The 21,355-nt window shown below is 37.0% G+C and overlaps 1 protein-coding gene, 1 long non-coding RNA gene and 1 pseudogene across 2 annotated transcripts in view; 2 read left to right on the forward strand and 1 right to left on the reverse strand.

Moving 5' to 3' along the window:
- LOC123873996 lies at window positions 1-5,852 on the forward strand (annotated as a pseudogene).
- Window positions 79-11,915, reverse strand: LOC123874000. Its single transcript, XR_006797819.1, has 2 exons — window positions 11,886-11,915; window positions 79-229 (listed from the first exon to the last, which is right to left on the reverse strand). It is a non-coding gene; the product is annotated as an uncharacterized LOC123874000 (long non-coding RNA).
- The window catches only part of LOC123873997, a 26,052-nt gene continuing 13,743 nt past the window's right edge, over window positions 9,047-21,355 (forward strand). Inside the window, exon 1 of the mRNA XM_045919136.1 lies at window positions 9,047-9,199. The gene's annotated coding sequence lies outside the window, so the exon portion shown is untranslated. The remainder of the gene's footprint in view (window positions 9,200-21,355) is intronic.

The raw sequence follows: 21,355 nt of genomic DNA on the forward strand, positions 1-21,355 counted from the left end.
GAGGGGCAGTACGAAGGTTCAGTTTATATAGACCGCGTGGAGGCAAACCAAACCAGTTTCAATCTAGAACGTAAACAAAACAGATCCAAGAGACAAATTGAAAGTTTTTCGCAAGGCGATTGACCCACCAATGGGTAAGTTTTTGATAACTGTCTTATCTTTATTTAGAATCCTTGACCTTTTTACCTTCCGGAGTCCAAGTTCCTGAGAAAAGTTCACAGCAGTATCACTTAACACTTCTTGCTGTCAATCAATTGCATCATGAGTCATTGCTACATGATCATGACCATGAGAAATCTAATTATGTCACAGTTCGGACAATCATGTGGGGATTTCTAAACCCCTGTCATGGCATTTCTGTGACGCAGTAGTTTGAAAAGGATCCATCTTATGAAGTATTATGTGATGTATGGCCTTTTAAACAACTATATTGATTTTCATTATAACATTAGCACCACCATGCATTGCAATTTTATACATCCCACCTTCTGTCTTTGTTGTACTTGTACTTATTCTTCTTCCTTTACTACCTCTCCCACTGCCAAAGATCATTGTAGAGAACTCTTTTAGAAACAAAGTTTCCCTGTCCACTATTTTTTATTTCGCCACTTATTCCAAAATATTTTTAATGCATATCAAAAACTGATACACCGGTAGGGCAACCTCTGGCTATTGCGGTCTTGGAGTGCCTTTAGTAAGCTTAGACCACGGTCCTTTTACTCTTTCTCTATCAACTTTTCTTTCAATCTTTGTTACAAGTAAATTAAATTGTACCCCTGTTTATTTTATTGCTTTACTCTTCTTCTTTTCTTGATTTATGGCTTTCCCAGCGCCAAACCTGCACAATGCACTTTGCTAATATCAAATAGGTACCTAACTTAAAGGAGGTAGGTACAAGGAAACTTACTGGTAAAATGTGCGGTTAAAAATTTGCATTAATTAATATCACTGTTGATAGCACCGCTTCTGATTTTCAACGCAGTACCTCATTATCACCAATGATTCGACCCAGATCATCGATCCGTCCATCCACGATTCACGTCTAATAGGGTACGTCACACGGTTATAGTCCATGTGCCAAATACGTGGGTATTTAAAACTGGGTTAGCTACATTTTAGATTTTTGATAAGTAGGTAGGTACTTTGAGTTTGAGAATTTGAGTTTAGGAAAGACTTTCTAAAGGAGTTTCCTTATCAGGAATCATGAATTCCGAATCTTTTGATGTGAATTAGCTTGCCGGAAGCTGTTCAAGTGCGAGTAACATTGTACATTAGTCACACACTTACACGTACATACTATAGGTATATTATAGATCATCCAATTGAGGCCATCAGCTGCTATCTCATCGCGTGACCGACGCATGATATGAAGTCTGACCATCCTAGTTCTACTTATTTTACGTGCGTCAATATATCGGATACGCCCCATATTGCAATTCACATCTGGCTTTTGGCTCAATTCATGGAGACTTATAAGTTTGTTTGTCTACTATAGTGTGAGGATTGAATCTCCTCTAATGATTGTCTGATTCTCTCTCATCATCATCATCATGATCCCGTCGCTGGCTCGCTTCTCAGCACCTTCCTCTCAGAATTAGAAGGGTTTAGACATAGTCTACCATGCTGGCCAAGTGCTAATTGGAAGACTTAACACACCTTTGAGAAAATTATGGAGAGCTCTCAGGCATGCAGATTTCCTGACGATGTTTTCCCATATGATACTTACTTAATTGTACAAGCACATAACTTCGAAAGGTTAGAGGTGGGGTACCCTGGATTAAACCTCGGGCCTCCGATGTCAACTTAACTATCACCGATTCTCTCTCTCTTTTGACTAAAATGCACATACTACCATAGTTTTAGGCAATCAACGTTGAACTCAAATGTAATCTGCCTTCTCTCTCTTTCCAGATACGTTAAATATAAAACCATTAAGTCAGGACATAGAGTGGTCTCTAGATGCGCCGAGCGGCGGCGTCGGGGCCACTCGGGGCGTGGTTGACCACGCGCCCACAGACATGGCCTGCTCTTCCGGCGAGGAGCGGCAGCTGCGCCGCGTCACTGGCCGCTGGGGCGCCGAGTGGTTGAGCTGACTCGGCACCGGGGCTTTCAAACCTGCTGGTCTTCAATGGCCGGCCGATCACCCTCTGCCGTTTCCCCGGTGGGGGGCCCCGCGCCCAGCTTTGCACCTCTCCCTCCAACAGTACGAGGATCTGGTGGCCAAAGCCGAGGCGTTGCTGAGCCGATTGGTAGTCAACGAACGCTACGATTCCGTTAACAACTTCATCTCACTATACGACGCATACATGGCGTCTACGGACGAAACTTTGAAGGAGTTTTTCCCCAAATACAACCCTCCTATCCGCCCTCATAAGCACACTTGCGTCGGTCTGGGCATGGAAGTAATGAAATGTCTCAAAGTGCTAGAAAAGGACTTCCCTGGGTTAACAAAATCAATGATGCTGGTATCCTGCGATGAGAACATCCAGGATTTAATGGACTACGCGACATCATGTCCTGGGCCGCAAGGGTTCTTGATCGAGACGGAGAAGGATCACGTGATGGTGGCTTGCCACGTGCGGGTCGCGGGCAGACCTGGTGTGTTCCTGTCGGACCTGGGGTACCATATCTCGCGAGTCGTCACCGTTATGGCGGATCGTTGTTACCCGCATACAGGTAATTATCTGCACTTACAACGACAATAATTTATTTTGTCACATAAAAGAAAAGCAGATTAGGCTCTTGTGTGGTACTTAAAGTTAAATCAGTAATTTAAGAGGATTAAGGGCAAAGGGTCAAAGATGTATTATAATTAAATATTGAGGATCCGCTGATACCTACTACTTCAAAAACTACACTAGGTACCAAGAGTTTTCACTTTATCCAAGAGGGAGACATTGTTTGTTTAATAACCAACAACATAATGTCAATAAGTTAACTAAGTAGATAGCTATATTTATAGGCGCATGACTGCAATCACACCAAATGGTAGGTGATGATGCAGCCTAAAGTGGAGCGATTACTAATTAGTCACATCAACATTGATAACTTCGTGCTTAAGACTTTATCGCGTCAGGCTGACCCTGTCCCTGACCTTGTGCCAAATATTTAATTGGTTTTGTTTAAAAAAACAAAAGTATACAGACGTACCTATTATGATAATATTGACATACAAAGATTATCCAACCGACATACTACCGATAACACAGCCAGTTAGAAATTAAAATGTAATAAGTTGGTCTTCTAGAATTAACCAACTTTATTTCTACCTTTCCAGGCTGGTTCACCCAATCCGACGAGCCTCATTGCCGCAAGGAGTACAACTACCAGTTCAACCTGTACAACTCCAACTACGTGGAGTGGCATGAGCGGGAGACGCGAGGTGACAAGGTCAAGGAACGACTATCCTTGGTGTACGTCGCGAGGGCGTACCTTAGCGCGGTTGCTGTCACTGAGAAGAGGAACCTGGTTTGGGATATGAAGTAAGTAGTAATAGAGCATTTCTCTTTTCTTTTCTTTTTTTATTCAGATACTGGTTAGACCTTGACTGCAATCTCACCTGGTGGTAGGTGATGATACAGTCTAAGATGAAGGCGGGCTAACCTGGAAGGGGTATGGCAGTTTTCATTTGATTCATTACTCCTTTGTTTTCTACTCGGTATCGTATCGGAACGCTAAATCACTTGGTGACATGGCTTTGCCGATAGGGTGGTAACTAGCCACGGCCGAACCTTCCCAACAGACCAGATTAAAAAACTCCAAACCCCTGCCCTTAAACTTTATCGTCATTCAGTGCTGGAGTTTAATGTGGCTTTGCCTTTGGTGATGAAGAAAACAGCCAGAGGGTTTTAGGAAAAACTTGATAAGTCTGAAAATCTCTCCGTTCTCGTCTCATTCTAAGAATCGTGAGGAGCTATAGTTTGATAAAGAAATATGGCTTTTTTTTTTGTTTGTAGCATGGAACTTCCTCCCACCAACATATGTACATAAGAATGGCAGTTTTTTCATCAGACCAGTTGTTGTAACTACCTGCCTACATAATCAAATTTTCAAAGACGTTGTCGACTTCATCAATCGTTAGACGTCCATTGCTGAACATCTTAGGATTTTTCGTTCGAGTTCTCTGTCCACTTTGTAGAAGTCTGCCAAAACTGCCGAGTTCCGGTGGTTAAAAAAACTATTCCACTTTGTAACACACCACAAACTTTGTAATCCCAACGTCTATCGTTTCTAGAATAGATTAGAATAACATAGAATAGAATAACATAGAATAGATTTCTATTCAAATAAACTTTTACAAGTGCTTTTGGAATCGTCAAATAATTTCGGAATGCCGTTCCTACCGAGAAGAACCAGTAAGAAACTCGGCGGTTTCTCTTTTCAATTCTTCAATTTACAATAATATTCCATACTATAATATATATATTCCATTCCTTAAGCTATGTACCAAAATCATGTCGTTATATCCTTTAACTTATGCCAACTTTCTGTTTTCCAGGAGTCTTCTAGCCCGTAATCCCAAGGGCCGCTTAACAGCGGGATTCTACTTCATATCCAAGAAGAAGGACACGCAGCTCACCATGTTCTTCGACAGTCACAGCGGCAAGCAGAGGAAGAAGTTCAACTTTGACACCTTCTTGGAGGTGCAGAAGGTGTGTATGGTTAATTACCAATCCTCAATAGCTCAACCGGTTAAGGAGTGGAGTGAAAACCGAAAGGTTGATGGTTCAAACCCCGCCCGTTGCACTATTGTCGTACCTACTCCTAGCAAAAGCCTGACGCTTAGTTGGAGAGGAAAGAGGAATATTAGTCATTTAACATGGCTAATATTCTTTTATAAAAAAATAAAAAAAAACTAACCCCCAAAAAAAGTATACACATTATGCCCAATAAATACACTGTTTTCTCAATTATGATGTTTTGGAGCATTTAGTTCATAGATATAACGTCTGAATTGTTTATCAGGACGGTTTATGGCATCTAAAACAAATCCCATCTTGCAATGATATGGATCCGCGAATTCGGTTATTTTTATCGCCCCTTCAGCTACACTAATTTATTTGGCATCCACTCAATATTTGATTTAACCCCTATCCCCTAAAGTGTTTTGAAGTAATGACGATTATCTTTTTGAGCAGAGGTTTTAAAGCAAAATCACTAACGGTTCTTCCTTAATTTTCAGATCCCAGACGAGGTAGTGGACGAAGTAGAGCAATGCAATGACCAGATGCGTCTGAGAGATGGAGAACTGCTCTCCATACTGAAGAAGCTGGCCACCATCATGACGGATAAGGAGTTCATGGAAGAACTGCTTGAAATAAACGACAGGATCGTCCAACTTTCCGCTGGGGAGAAATAAACACCTTAGCTCCTTTGAAGAGGTTGTGTAGAAGGAACTTGGAAAAAAATGAAAAATGAGCATAACAATAATTTTGGGGGGGAAAGAGTTAAGAAAAGAAGTAATGCATACTGAAACACCTTTGAAATTGAAACAAAAGATTTGGGGAAGCTAGGATATTATTGTAAAATCAATATTTTGGGGACACAGAAACAATTACTTGTAGAGGTACAACTTGTAAAAAAATCTTACAAGTCAATTGGGCAAGATTACCAAGATTGAAGAGGAAGGGATAAATTAAATTATACCTTATTTATTCAAATTATTTTTAGAAGGTTTTTCTTGCTTCACCCGTTTTCTTTCAAAGGTTCCCATTTCATATTCAATTTTGATTGTTAACGGAGTCATATTATCATTTACTTCAAGATTTGTAGTTGTAGTATTGTAGTGTTATTTTATATTCATCTTTTAGTTAGAAATCGGCTCTCAGGGGAAATAAAATTTTAAAAATGTACCACAAGTTATTTTATTTATTCTCCATAAATCTTGATACCAGATTTCCTTCGACTTACTTAGCTAACTTAATTTTAAACATGTTTGAATCTGATATTCCACTCACTCCTATAATATCATAGCAGCATTATTATTTTGAAAATATCACTTGAAGAAAAATATTATATTATATTGATACAGGAAAATAATAATAATTTTATTTAAATAAACTTATTTAATGCGCTAAAAATTCACTGACTAGCCTTAGTTTGGTATTTCCATGATCAAATCAGAAATGGGAGATCGGTGGTGGAAGCAAAATTTCTACTCGTGTGATATCCTTAGAAGCACATAACTCAATGAATTGCACATCTGAAGTGGCAGTGGGTTGGGCACATACATAGATGGACTCTTTACTCTCTACTCCACAAATTAAATGCCGACCTCACCACAAAGCGTAGCGTTGACAAGTCTATAGGTGGACAGACCATAAGTACAGTGAAAAATTAAAAAAAAATTCAAAATATTTTTATTCAATTAAACTTTTACAAGTGCTTTTGAATCGTCAAAATAATCTACCACTGGTTCGGAATGCCGTTCCTACCGAGAAGAACCAGCATGAAACTCGGCGGTTGCTCTTTTCAAGTACCTATATTCAATTTACAATAATATGCCAAATATATATTAACTAGAAATAAGTCAGTGGGACAGACTGGGGTAGGTACATCCTTCTCTATGGTATAGACGACATCAAAGAGTCTCAGGGAGCCGCTGGCAAAGACCTTACACTTACTAACTGTAAGGTCTTTGGCCGCTGGATCCTGGCGGCAGAAAACCATGGGCGAGTGGAAGTGCTTACAAAAGACTTATGTCCAGCTGTGGACTTTAATCGGTTAACAACGACATCGATTGGTAACAACGCTACAAAAAAAAATAATATTTGTTCATGCCCGTGAAATTAAAGTGCACGTGATTTATGTTCTTATCAAAGTCCAATAACACACGCTTATCAGCTGTACCAAAGGAGCGCGATAGTCAGATTTACGATTAAACACTAAATTAACCGGTTTATTATTATGTAGGACGCGTGCTCAAAAAAAAAATTAACCGACTTTAAAAAATATGCTGTAGAATGAGAAATGGTCGAGACTCCCAACAGGACGGATACTCCTTTAACATGAACCTACTTACCTATAGTACAGGTAGTAGTTACGACAGGTCGAGATGGCAATGGTGCGGGATAGCACGGGTGCGGGGCGTCCCCTCGCCTCATACCCCGATTGCCATCTCGACCTGTGGCGTACTATACTTATATTTTTATATTGTACCCTGAAAATTCTCCTGTTTTTCAAAATGTCTCTTTGTAGTAGAAAAGTTTTTATAGCTGTGCTAAATTTCAATTTTACAGCTCATTTACTTTTTAGATATTACCTACAAGGTTTTTACCACGGAATCCCAGTAAAATTGTTTTTCGTCGTTAATCGTTAAATTAAAATATATCAAAATTCAAAATATTTTTATTCAATTAAACTTTTAAAAGTGCTTTTGAATCGTCAATATAATCTACCAAATCTATTAAAAAATCTTAACTATAATTATAATTCTCTCCTCTTTTATTCCACATCCCCCTTGATACGATAGAAAAAAAAATTCACAGACCCCAGCACTGTGCCCCCAGTTTTTTGGATGTAACATTTTATAGATATAATATTATTTATGTAGGTAACTAGTAGCTAGTAGGTACTCTATGTCATGTCACCCGGACCATAATAACGAATCGATGGGCTTCTCGTTCATCAAAATCGGCTTAGTAGTTTAGCTGTGCTACTGTGAAATATATATTGTACCTTAGTATTGTACCTAAATACCATTAAAATCGGGTCGGGTAAAAAATCGACCGGAAAATCTCGGAAAAACCGGTACTTAATCAAAATCTATTAAACTGAAATATTTAATGATGACGAAGTTTCTATGTAATCAGAATTGTTTGGTTTACCAACTGATTGACAAATAAGTTATTTATGTGGGTTGCACCAAGCTTGCACCGATCGTGACGATTTCGAAGTCTTTTGTTTCAATTATTTGGAAATGAATATTATGACGATGAGGGTGACGCACTGTCATGCGCAGTAGATACGCTGGCCACGCTGTAATGACAGTAACGGTAACATCGTTGACGTTGTACTTAGAAACTGGTTACCGGTACGATTTTTCATACCGGTTATTTGAAAAAACCGGTTGCGATTTATAAAATTTACGAAAATATTATACAATCTTAAGCAATATAATAATATTACCGTGATATAATACGTCATGTCAGTTATTCGAGGTATGTGCCCAGTAACAAGTAACAGTGAAAATAGTATTTCAAAATCCGTTGGTATCGTTCCAAGTGGTATTTTGATGATCACCATATATCGTATAAATAGAATTTTGTAGTGACCGCGTTCAGCCAGGGATTCAGTTACAGGGGCCCAGCTTAACACAGGGATAACTTATTAAGAAGACTGATAGGTCACCGATTATGATATTAGTTTTATTAATAATAACATTTCAGCTATGTGCAAATTATAACTATAAAATATTAATATCACTACCCCTATTATAAATACGAGAGTGTGTTTTTTTGTTGGCTTATGCTTCAATTACGTCACGATGGAGCAACGGATTGACGTGATTTTTGCATGGATATAGACACAAATAACCTGGGTATAAAAAAATGGAAAGTGGTATAGGCTTTTTATACCGAAAAATCGAAGAGTTCCTAAAAACCAAAATTCACGAGGATAAATTCGCGGGCATCAGCTTCACATAAAATAGGGAGCTCCTATTTCCCTTTCCCCTCCAATTAAGATAGTAACTTAGCTGTATACAATATTATTTTTATAGTCGTACATCTTCTTCTTAGGCACTACAGACTTGGCAGACTGATCAAGATCGTAATTTCAGGGATAGCTCGCTTGACAATCCTTTTCTACTCCTCCCTAATGGTTGCCTTTTTTTACTCGTGTAATTATTGTAGACGTTATTTGATCCGTCCATTGTAGTCATTAAATAGTCGTATAAATCGTTTACATATAATTCGCATGCAAGTGCGATTAACTTAAGGAGCCCTAAAAATAAGAAAAATCGTAGCTATACTTTATTACCGCTGCCAAAACCGGTACCGTTACCCAAAACCGGTACCGTTACAGATAACGTTCCAGTCAGTACATCTCTGCGCGAATATAATAACGCTGGCTCAACAACTTTCAACGATCAGTTCAGTTTGTCTGTAGTCGCGCTATACAAAACCCGTCACTGCATAGAGCTCTCTTCGGGAAAGCGATTTTGTTTTTCTTTTTTATTTGGCTTCTAGCCGTTGTATGGGTGAGTTATCTTTTAAACTTACATTTAAATTTACTAATCTCCAATTTAAGTGGCACATACGCGTCCAAGATAAACCCGTTGTCATGGTAACAAAGGAAATGTGCGCGTGTCCTATAGCCAGACGGGTTTGCCATATGTGTATTGAATTTAATGTTTTTGCACAACATAAACAAGGCGTTCGTGTTATAGTATGTAATCTTAAGCTAATATTGAAGTTTTCGTCCTTTACTATGGGTTTTCAAATAGTTAATTGTACGTTAGTGCACAGTTTATTGCAACTACTTACGTGGCGTACTGCTGTCGTTTTGCTAAAAAGCGTTTCCACAAAATATTTTCGAGTATCGCGGAAAAATATGGGAATTTAGAAAAACTGATGTTTCTGAAAAGTACCTATGCTACGAAAAAGCTACGTAGCACCAAAATAAAAACCATGGTCCTTCGTAGCAAGCTTTATTAAAAACACTAGTTTCTCTAGAATATTGCTTTTTGCCGATACCGAAATCAAAAAGTTTTTTTTTTGGGGTCAGCCGCTTTTTAGAAAAAGAACAGCAGCTGCAGCGTATAGTTGGGTTGGGTATATAAAGCTACTGAAAATCGAAATTCTTTCTAAATGCTTACAATCTGGCATATTGAAATATTATGGGGAAACTACAGAGGGGAACGATGTACACAAACCGCACGCGTTTTCCACAAGCAGAATTCCTTAGATTTGTCGTTAGCCTAAGATAGATTGTGAGGAAAAGGCTTATTGTTTTTTGTAGACACTTTATTGGCAATTTATTGCTAAGGCTATCTCAAATAACGTTAGACGTATAAGGAAAATGCCAAAACCACGTCAAGGTCCTTTTAAAATATACAAGACATGGATTTATATCGCTGAAATATACCTATTGTTTAAAAAACTGGCAAAGTGCTTCTCAGACACGCATAAGTTAGGGAGGGTTCCGTACCCATGTTAGTTGCTAAAAACTTTGACGGCCATTATTTCTTTGACTATAGTTTTTTTTTTCAAAAACTGTCCAAAAAACCTTAAAATGATAATAAAATACCAGCTATCTAACGAGGTATCACTGAAGGAGGTAAACCAAAAAAGATTTCGACACACTTTTCATGTTCAGGAGGTACCTATCATGAAAAATCAATTTTTTCAAAATTTAAATATTATGTCTTTGTGAAGCGGTAACAGTTGTTTATAACTGTGCTAAATTTTAACTTTACCGCTCTTGCAGAATATTTTTAAAATGACTGTGGTACTTACTATACAGGACGAAATTATAAGGGTTCATTGTTTTACAACGGAATCTAGCAAAGACAAAGCATATTATTTACTTACTGTTTCGAGTAATTTTTAGGATTCCGTATATCCAAAGAAAAAAAACCCCTTCGTTGTCTGTCCGTCTGTCGCGTCTGTCAAGAAAACCTATAGGGTACTACTTCCCATTGACCTAGAATCATCAAAGACAGGTAGCAATGATATAGCACGAGTAAATGGAAAAATCCGAAAACCGTGAATTTGTGGAACACGAAAAAAATATTAAAAAGTATTATTTCGTATATTATGGTACGGAACCCTTCTAGTGCAACTCGCACTTGACCGGTTTTTAATAATGTTGCGTAAATAATTGAGTTTTATTCACGCAGTCACGTTTGTTTTATCAATAAACACTTGATGTTGATATCTGGAGAAATATTAGATAAAATTAATGCCGTCTATTTATTTTATATTTTTACACGTGCCTGTCAATCAATGGTATAGGAAACAAATCGATAGACAATAGGTAATTTATATTAAATTAAATCAGTACCCACGTCATATTATTCGAAAGTGTACCTTTTGAATTTTGTTTTGGCCTTCAATCACCCGCAACGGAGCAATGAATGTGCGTGATATATTTGCTGGGATATAGTTAAAAACTTGGCTCGTTTTTACCCCGGAAATCAAACAGTTTCCACGGGATTTTAGAAACCTAAATCCACGCGGACAAAGTCGCGGACATCAGCTAGTTAACCAAGGGCCGATTTTTAATCGCCAGAAATAATATTAAAAAAGGTTTTGACAATATTTGTATTGGAAATCTATCAAAAGTTAAATAAATAATTAGTTCGCCGGTCAAATTATGTTCTGCGATTGAAAAAGTGCATATTCTGGAATCGTAGCACCTCTACGCGGCCGATTTTTACTATTTTTTGAGTTTTTTAGAATACCTACTTATTGAAACGGAAAAATATTTAATATAGGAAAATTTATTAGGAATTTTATACAGATTTTAACAAATAGTCGATGCTCAATAGCCCATTGGAATTTGAAAATTTTAAAAAGTTTTCTAGCGAGCAGTATACATACTTATCTATAATTTAAGATGTATAAATTTCTATAACGTTTAGGTGCAGTAAAATTTAAATGTAATTTGTATACTGTACTATAAAATAGTAAATAATTAATTAATTATTAAAGAATAAAATGAGTCCCTATTGTTATTAACAATTCAATTTTATTTGACGTAGTAATACTACGTGCGTAGCAGGTCTACGAAATACACAATTAGTTCTCCAGTATGATTTGTGACATAACTGTGAAAAGTAAAAACATATAACGTCATCCTACCATTGTTAAGTTTTTATTTTAGTAGATACCTATTACTATTCAACAAATACACAATAGGTAGTAAAGTTTGAATTTAAACACCTTAACAGGGCTCTCGCCGTCACTCGCTTCATACAATCGTAGTTGCAATTTCATTTGAATATTAAGCAACCAAAGTCCATGAAATTTTTCAGACATATTCTAGAAACTAATATCTGTGTCTGTGCTGTTTTAGATTTTTCTAAAAATATGCAGTTTTAAAATTACAGGGGTTCAAAGATTTGTATGTAAATTTTTAAGACTGCGTAACTTTGAAACCGAATATTTTAACAGAAATCTGGAAAACCACAGACATAGATATTAGTTTTCTAGAATATGTCTGCAAAATTTCATGGACTTTGATTGCTTAATATTCAAATGAAATTGGAACTACGTTTGTATAAAACGAGTGACGGAGACACCCCTCTTAAAAGTTAGGATTTTCTTCTTTGACGTAGGTGCCTACCACTTCTTGTTACTATCTAATATGTACTTAGATATATCTGATTTTTTCATTTAACAATTTGTTTAGGTACAATCACTTTTAAAACAAAAAAAATTCAGACACATTAAACATTATAACGATTCTATGTTTCATAATATAATCTTTATTAGCCATTCCATTATATTAATCTTTATTGTCTATAATGCTTACTCACTCAAATTATTATTATAACACAACATAACACAATAGATAACTTGGTGTTAGTACAATTAAAATAAAGTGGCTTCACTCGTAGTTATTTGATGCCCGCGACTTTGTTCATGTGGATTTAGGTTCTTCTTAATCCTGTGGGAACTTTGATTTTCCGAGAGCTAGAGCCATAGATCCCTGGGATGCATGCTACTCGTTAAATCGGATAAACGGATGGGCCCTGAAAACTTAGCAGACAGACGGACACACACTTTCGCATTTACAATGTTAGTATGGATAGTAGAATCATCAACATCATGACCAACCCATCGCCGGGTCACTACTAAGCACAGGTCTCTTCTCAGAAATGGATATAATATCGTTATCACTTACAGGGTTGAACTACCCAAACTTAATACAATGAATTTGATTCCTTGTTTTGCCAGATCCTTCGATTGCAATATTATAATTTACTTAATTAGTTAACAGGCCCGTTATGAAATAAAGATACAAAGTAATTGCAATAAATAAATGACGCCATTTCGCAACATTCCAAGAATTCACTGACCCTACTTATCATGTTTCTCAGTATGTTTAAGTATTTTAAGATAATTACTTTATTAGGCACTTGTTTTCAAGTAGTTTATAGAGTTTTTACCGTAAGTAATTATTTACTAAGCCCGTGAGTTCGCGTGGATTTAGATGTTTAAAAATCCCGTGGGGAATCTTTCATTTCCCGATATACAAAAAGTGTCTTTAGGAGTTTAAGAGGGCTCTCTCCGTCACTCGTTTCATACAATCGTAGTTCCAATTTCATTTGAATATTAAGCAACCAAACCAAAACCAAATTTTGCAGACATATTCTAGAAACTAATATCTATGTCTGTGGTTTTCCAGATTTCTGTTAAAATATTCGGTTTCAAAGTTACGCGGTCTGAAAAATTTTCATACAAATCTTTGAGTCCCTGTAATTTTAAAACTACATATTTTTAGAAAAATCTAAAACACCACAGACACAGATATTAGTTTCTAGAATATCTCTGCAAAATTTCATGGACTTTTGGAACTACGATTGTATGAAACGAGTGACGGAGAGAGCCCTGTTAAGCCTACATCTGTGAGTACCTAGTATACCTACATATTCCTTGCTCCGTACAAAATACTAAGGTGATGCCTGCGACTTAATCCGCGTAGATTTTTTTTTTTCCCTTGATATATTTTCTGAATTCATTCACAAGCATCATCATCGCCCCTATCATAACTGTCAACCGATAGAGGTCCATTAGGCCACAGCCGGACATATAGGTCTCTTGTAGGGACTTCCACATGCAACGGTCTTGCGCCGCCTGAATCCAGCGGCTCCCTGCGGCTCGTTTGATGTCGTCTGCCCAATTAGTGGACACTTCTCACACTCACACGGTTTGAGAAATGAAAAATATACATTCATGTTTTATTTCATTTCAATTAAAACTGTACAAGTGTAAATTAAAAATGTATAACACCTCCGACAAGTAAAGGTTACAGTAACTAGAAAATAGCTGATAACTTTCAAACGGCTGAACCGATTTTCTTGGATTATAGCTAAAAACACTCTCGATCAAGCCACCTTTCAAACAATAAAACTAAATTAAAATCGGTTCATTCGTTCAGGTGCTACGATGCCACAGACAGATACACAGATACACACTTCAAACTTATAGCACACCTCTTTTTGGGTCGGGGGTTAAAACATATTAAATAAGTTAGGCATAGTTATATTTCCCCCAGGCACAGAGTATCTGTGTCCTGGGTAGACCTGTTTTCATTTCATTACTGATTTACGTAACACGAACTTCAGTTATCTACGTGTGGGCATCTGAATTTCCCGTGGGTTGATCCAAAGGTCGCAATCAAAATTCCTACGACTTCTATGCTCAACCACAGCCTAAAGAGATACTTCGTACAGTCTGTCCACGGGAGAATAAATGATGAACGAATGAATGAATGATTTATCCCACTTAATATTATAAAGGCGAAAGTTTGTATGTGTGTGTGTGTGTGTATGTTTGTTACTCCTTCACGCAAAAACTACTGGACGGATTGGGCTGAAATTTAGAATGTAGATAGATTACATCCTGGATTAGCACATAGGCTACTTTTTATCCCGGAAAATCAAAGAGTTCCCACGGGATTTTTAAAAAACCTACATCCACGCGAATGAAGTCGCGGCCATCAGCTAGTTTATTCAATAAAATGTAGGTACAATATGTTGAAATAATGTCTAATGAGCCTTTTACATTTTACCATTGTAACTGGTGTTTGAATATTACCTTAAATTAAATTAAATAAATAAATATAAAAAGTCTAGATTAAAATATTAAGTTACTAGAGGTCTAGACAGAGCAATCCTGAAGGAGCACAGCCATTATACCGGCGATTGGCAGAAGTTGGCAAAACCAATTTTAAATAGAGCGAATAGACATTAACTTCATCACTGTTTTTTACCCTACTACGACAAAGCCAAAAGGAAGGCCTAAACTGCTCAGCCAATTTTGATGAATGAGGTTTCATTTGATTCGTCATTATGATCCACGTGATATAGGCTACATTTTGTATCAACCTGACGGATGTTACACTAAAGAAAGTGGATTTTTTTGCTATTGTATCGAGTGGGGTATCAAATGAAAGAGGAAAAAATTTTCAGTTCATAATCAATATAAATATAGTACAATGTCAAAATACACCAAGTGACAGAAAAACAATTTTACTAGGTATATCTATCGCTATCTATCGGAGGTTCGCGGGTAGTAATCGGGTGTTAGTGCTGTTTAACTTCATTTTGTTACTAGGCATGATTGTCGTCAATTGTGCAAACCTATCTCACCATAAAAAATTGCGTAGATCAGTAGTTCGGCTATGTAATTCGATGATACAACCGTAATACCGGTTCGTCCGCAAACGTTAAGGACGTCGTCTCACTGTATGTATTTAAGCTGTGGTTCAACGATTTTTTTTCTTACGCCTACCCAAATATTATTTTGTGATATCGATAAATACACCCTAATCAAACGGCAATGGCGTATCTTTCATATGTCCTACCTCATGATATGAAAGTTAAAAAAACATATTATTTTATAAGTTCTTTATTATCAAAAATATTTTTACAAAACATACTTACCTATAATATTGAATTTACATACTCGTAAAATGTTAAACTTAATTATTTGATACTTCAATAACGGAATATTATGCGTCTGATCATCATATAGATAGGTACATTTATATACTTAAGAAAACTAATTCATTTATTTTAATACTAGATGATGCCCGCAGCTTCGCCCGCGCGAATGGGTCAGATCCCCTGCAGCATCAGAATTGAGGAATTGGAATCCAATTTTTTTTTGGAACAATGACGCAAAGTTCCTCTATCGATTAAAAATAAATTACGCAAATCGGTTCAGAAACCTCGGAGATATCAGTGCATAGATAGAAAAACACCACTCCTCCATTTTTAAAGTCGGTTAAAAAAGAAGCCTATGTTACTCCTTGGTTAATCCTCTACTTGTCTGTGAAAGTCCCGTCAAAATAGATACAACCATTTCGAAGATAAGCCCGTTCAAACAGACAGTCACTTCAATTTTATTTATTAGTTATAGATACTAATTGATTGGTATATTCGCATACAAAAGTGTTATTATAAAAAAGTACATAGTGGCCTACTAAAAGGAGTCATAGTTGCAGTTGCGAATTGAATTAGGTATTATGTACTGAGCTAGAATACACTAGAGCCAAGTAAAATAGTGAAATATTGGAGGTCGGTCGGCTGCGGTCGGGCGGGGGCCGGTTTTTGGCAGCACGTTCTGCAGCACGAGACTATGTAGGCCACTGTGTCGCCGACCTTCGGCGCACGTGAGCAGGGCTGCCAACCGCGCGTAACAACTGTAAAATTAAAAAAAAATCGAAATCAATTTAAAAATAAAAAACAACCTAGTGTTTCGTCGCGCATAAAAATTTCGCTATATGGAAAATCATAAGTTTCCAGTAGACTCCTTTAAACTTAAATTTTTTGAAAAAATATGCTTTACTTTTAGATCAAAATCACATAGCTAAAAGATTATCTCTTGAACTAGCACACATGCTAAAGAACGGGTTTCTACATGTACACAGGTAACTTCCCAGTATGCCTGGATGCTGCTGGTCCCTTTTGGATGCGTCCGAGGGGAAGAGCAGTGTTCGGGCCGGTGCGCCCCGGTAACATGGCTAACAATTTCTCTTCAGAGATATTATTGGCTATGGCTAATGACCTGGCAGGGAGGGAGGTTTCTCCGCGTGTCCCTCTGACTAGCAGAGGGCACAGTGGACGAAGCGTAGGATGGGACACGGGCGACGTGCGCGTCTCAGGGTCGGGGGACGCACTTCATTGGTGCGTCCCGGAGGTGCGGTGGTGGGGACCGAGCAGGTCCCCGGTGGAGGGTCTGCCTCGGCAGACGTCGCTGGCTGGGTCGCGGTGTTTGCTTCGGCCGTTCCCGTGACCCAGTCGCCAGGCGACGCGCAGTAGCGCCGCTGGGGTTTAGTGGGTATTCCGGTCGCCTCTCGGCCGGCGAGTCCCACATACCCTCCCTCTGGGGGGGATGCGTAAATGCATTCCCCAGCGTCAACAAAAAAAAAAAAAAATGTACACACGTCACATACCTTTTAAAAACCAAACAAAATGACATCAAAAACAAAAATCCTAAAAAAATACCAATTAGATTTTGCATGCGCGCCAACGATTTCTTATGTTACGTCAGTGACTACCACCGCCAGTTCGGAATGCAGAGTAAAAGTCATAGGTACATCTACTTGTTTTCAATCATAAATGCCTACTTCCCTACTAATATTATTGCGAAATATATTAAAGGCTGAACTAGCTGACTTGAACAAAGTTCATACTCTAGTACTCGACGAACGGGACCAACTTCAGAATGCTGTTGGCTCTTTCAATGAGTGCATTCAAACATATGAGGACGCTCTTAAAAAGATTTCTACATTGGAGGATGAATTGAGCAGAGCTCAAATAACAATTGAGGACCTTCAGTCTCAAATACAAACTTATGAAACTCGAGCTACCTACAGTTTGTATGATGAACTGCTTGCTTCATCCTCTACACCACCGGTGTTGACTATTGATTTGACTTGTGACAGCCCTTCCCCAAGCAGTAATAAGCCACTTAAAAATTCTAATTTAAATCTATATAGCCATAAAAAATTGAAAAAATATATTAAAATTAGCAGAATAATTAAAAAAACCAAAAATTTGATAAAATTGCAAAACGCCCATACTAAAAACATAGCATTGCGTAAGGAACGTTCACATCTGTTAAACAAACTTAAATCTTATTGTTCAACTATAAGAGACATTCAAGAAACATATGACTTGAATGTTCAATGCCTAAATGAGAAAATTTCAAATTTGAATGATTCTTTAAAATATATTTCTGATAAGTATGAGCAGTCACAAAAACAGATCCATGATCAAATACTGGTGGCTGACGAGTTGTTGGCCCTAGGTGCACACAACATGGCTCGTTTTGAGTCATTAACAAGTAAATGTCAATGTACTCAAGGTGTGGCTATGGTTGACAATCATAGTAATAGTATATTGCTTACGGACAATTTGGATACTAGTCCGGGGCAATGTACACCAAGTAATGTAGAAATGCCTTCATCTTTGGATGCAAATCTTTCTTTGAAACCTAAGAGACAAACTATAATCATATCGGATAAGTTAGGTAGTGAGTTTGGATCCCTTTTGAGCTACCATGTTCAACACTCAGTGATTAATAGATGTTCACCGGGGGCTAGATTGGACTACTTAATTGATAGTTTAAAGGAAGAAAATTTGGACAGCAACACAAACATTATTATATTGTTTGGGGACGGTTTAAGGGTCAAAAATTATGACATATCAAAATGTTTTGGAAAATTACTGGAATTACATTCCAAGACGAACTGTAAATTTATTATGTGTGCTTTTCCTTACTCTAGCACACTAAGTAAAAAACAAAACAATTATATATACAGATTGAACTTAAAACTGTATAACTTGACAAACTGTCATAGTGACACTTTATTTTACTTTGATACAAATAAGTTTACTTCTAAGTTTCAATTGATCGGTGATAGTATGTATCTTCCGAGAAAATGTAAGACAAGGATAGCGTCACTATTAGCATATAATTTAAAGGAGCCAGTTACAAGTGTTGTAACTAAGTCTTTTGACACTTTTACAAACTGTACTTCTAGTACTAATATTCTTTGTATTGACTCGAGTACTTCTAGTACTAATATTTCTATTATTGACTCAAGCAATAGTTTATGTACTATTAGGGACCCTATTGCTTGTTTAAACTAGATAGTAAGACAACGGAGGAGCTCTGTAAAATGAATACTGTACATCAAAACATACAGAGCCTCACCGGCAAAGATAGCCAAAATTTAAAACTAAGTAGTGATACAACAGACAAGCACTGTATTATTAATCTTGTACACCAAAATATACAGGGCTTGTCTGGAAAAGAATATGAAATTGAACTTTTTATAAAAAAATTAGATATTGATATTCTATGCCTTACTGAGCATTGGCTCAATAGTTATCAATTAATTGTCAATCTTGGAAATTATTCATTGTCAAGTGCGTTCACAAGAAAGAAGGCTATTCGCGGAGGATCTATGATAATAACCCGCAACAACATTAATTACAAGGAACGAAAAGACATTCTTAATCTTTCGGTCGAACGCACTATTGAGCTGTCCTGTGTTGAGCTGGAGCGATATATTATAGTTTGCGCATACCGACCTCCTTCAGGTGACTTTTCTCTGTTTGAGGACGTCATGGAGGAGGCACTGAGGCGGATATGTAGGTCATCAAAAAAATTATTGATTTGTGGAGACTTTAATATTGATATTTTACTTCACACCTCCTTTACAGATAGATTACTTAACTTATTTAAAAGTTTTAATTTAGAAAACATTTTTGTTGAGCCCACACGTGTAACTGCAACTTCAGCTACTTGTATTGATAACATTTTTGGTGATTGTAAAATTATTAAAAAATCCATTATCACCAATCTTAGATCCGACCACTGTGGACAAATGATATCTGTTCCCAGCTGTCAACTAAATACAATAAAAGTAGTAAAGTATAGGCCAGTCACTACTAAAAAAGTAAAGCAATTCAAACATAATATTTTATTCACCTTACCTTCACTTGACCTTACACAGGGTGGTCCGGATGAACTGTATAATGCTTTTTTTAACTTAATAAATTCCCAATTTAACTCTATTTTTAAAATCATAGAAAAAAGATTGTTTAAAAATCTTAAATTTAGTGAGTGGGCTACTGTTGGCATTTATAAAAGTAGGAATAAGCTGTTTGACTTGTATGCAGAAAAGCAATATAATTTTACTCCAGCCTTTGTTCAATATGTAAGAAATTATTCAAAATTATTTAGAAATGTTTGCATACAAGCTAAGTCAATTCACATAAAACGAAAAATTATTAATTCAGATAATAAAATAAAAGCAGCTTGGGAAATCATCACAGATGAAACTGGGAAACATAAAATGGAAAATAATAATAAATTGGAACTTAAAATTAACAATCACATTACTGACTCTGACATAGAAATTGCAAAGACATTTGAGGACTTTTTCCGAAACATCCCAGTTACCACTACTAGTTCCCTTAACTCGTCGCCAACAGAAGCCTATAATCTTCTTAGGGGCAATGTTTCTGAGTGCAGTGTACTATTTAAGTTTGAACAAATTACCCCACATGATATTATTAAGGTATTCAAATCTTTACAGTACAAAAAAACAGGAGACTTATGGGGGATATCAGTAAAAGTAATCAGCAATATTATTGATATTGTTGCTCCATATCTTGCTCTAATTTTTAATAAGTCCGTAGAGTCAGGATCCTTTCCAGATCTTATGAAATACAGTAAATTGATTCCTCTTTTCAAATCGGGCAGTAAAAGTGACCCAAATAATTACAGGCCAATTTCGATTTTGCCGACTTTTAGCAAGATATTTGAAAAAATTATGCTCAACCAACTGCTCTTGCACTTTAACTTGAATAAATTACTTCACTCGGAGCAGTATGGTTTTACTAAAGGACGATCAACAATCGATGCGGGCGCAATGCTTTTAAAGCATATATTCGATGCGTGGGAGAACTCACAGAATGCCGTTGGAATTTTCTGTGATTTGTCTAAAGCATTCGACTGCGTTGAGCACGAGACTCTCTTAGCTAAATTGAGCTATTATGGAGTCAAAGACACTGCGCTTAGTCTTATTGCGTCTTATCTCAGTGATCGTATACAAACAGTATGTGTAAATGATGTGAAGTCATCCGGATCAGCCTCATTAATGGGTGTTCCTCAAGGCTCTATCCTAGGTCCCTTCATGTTCTTGGTATATATAAACGATCTACCATATTTTGTCCAAAATACTTGCGATATTGTACTATTTGCTGATGATACGTCTTTGATTTTTAAATTAGATAGAAATGAGAATAATTATGACGATGTAAATAGAGCCATATCGCAGGTCACTCACTGGTTTACTGTTAATAATTTGCTTTTAAATGCAAAGAAAACCAAGTGTGTCGAATTCGCACTGCCCAGTACCAAGACGACAAATAACATAAAATTAATGATAAATAATGATATGTTGAAAGTAGAGGAGACCACCGTGTTCCTGGGGATAACTTTAGATGCAAAGCTTCAATGGAACGCCCATATATCAACACTTGCTGGCAAACTCAGCTCTGCTGCTTACGCTGTTAGAAAGATTCGACAGATAACTGACGTGGAAACTGCAAAAATTGTATATTTTGCCTATTTTCACAGTATTATGTCTTACGGAATCTTGCTAT

This window comes from Maniola jurtina, chromosome 17 (assembly GCF_905333055.1).
Source record: "Maniola jurtina chromosome 17, ilManJurt1.1, whole genome shotgun sequence".
Classification (NCBI taxonomy): Eukaryota; Metazoa; Arthropoda; class Insecta; order Lepidoptera; family Nymphalidae; genus Maniola; species Maniola jurtina.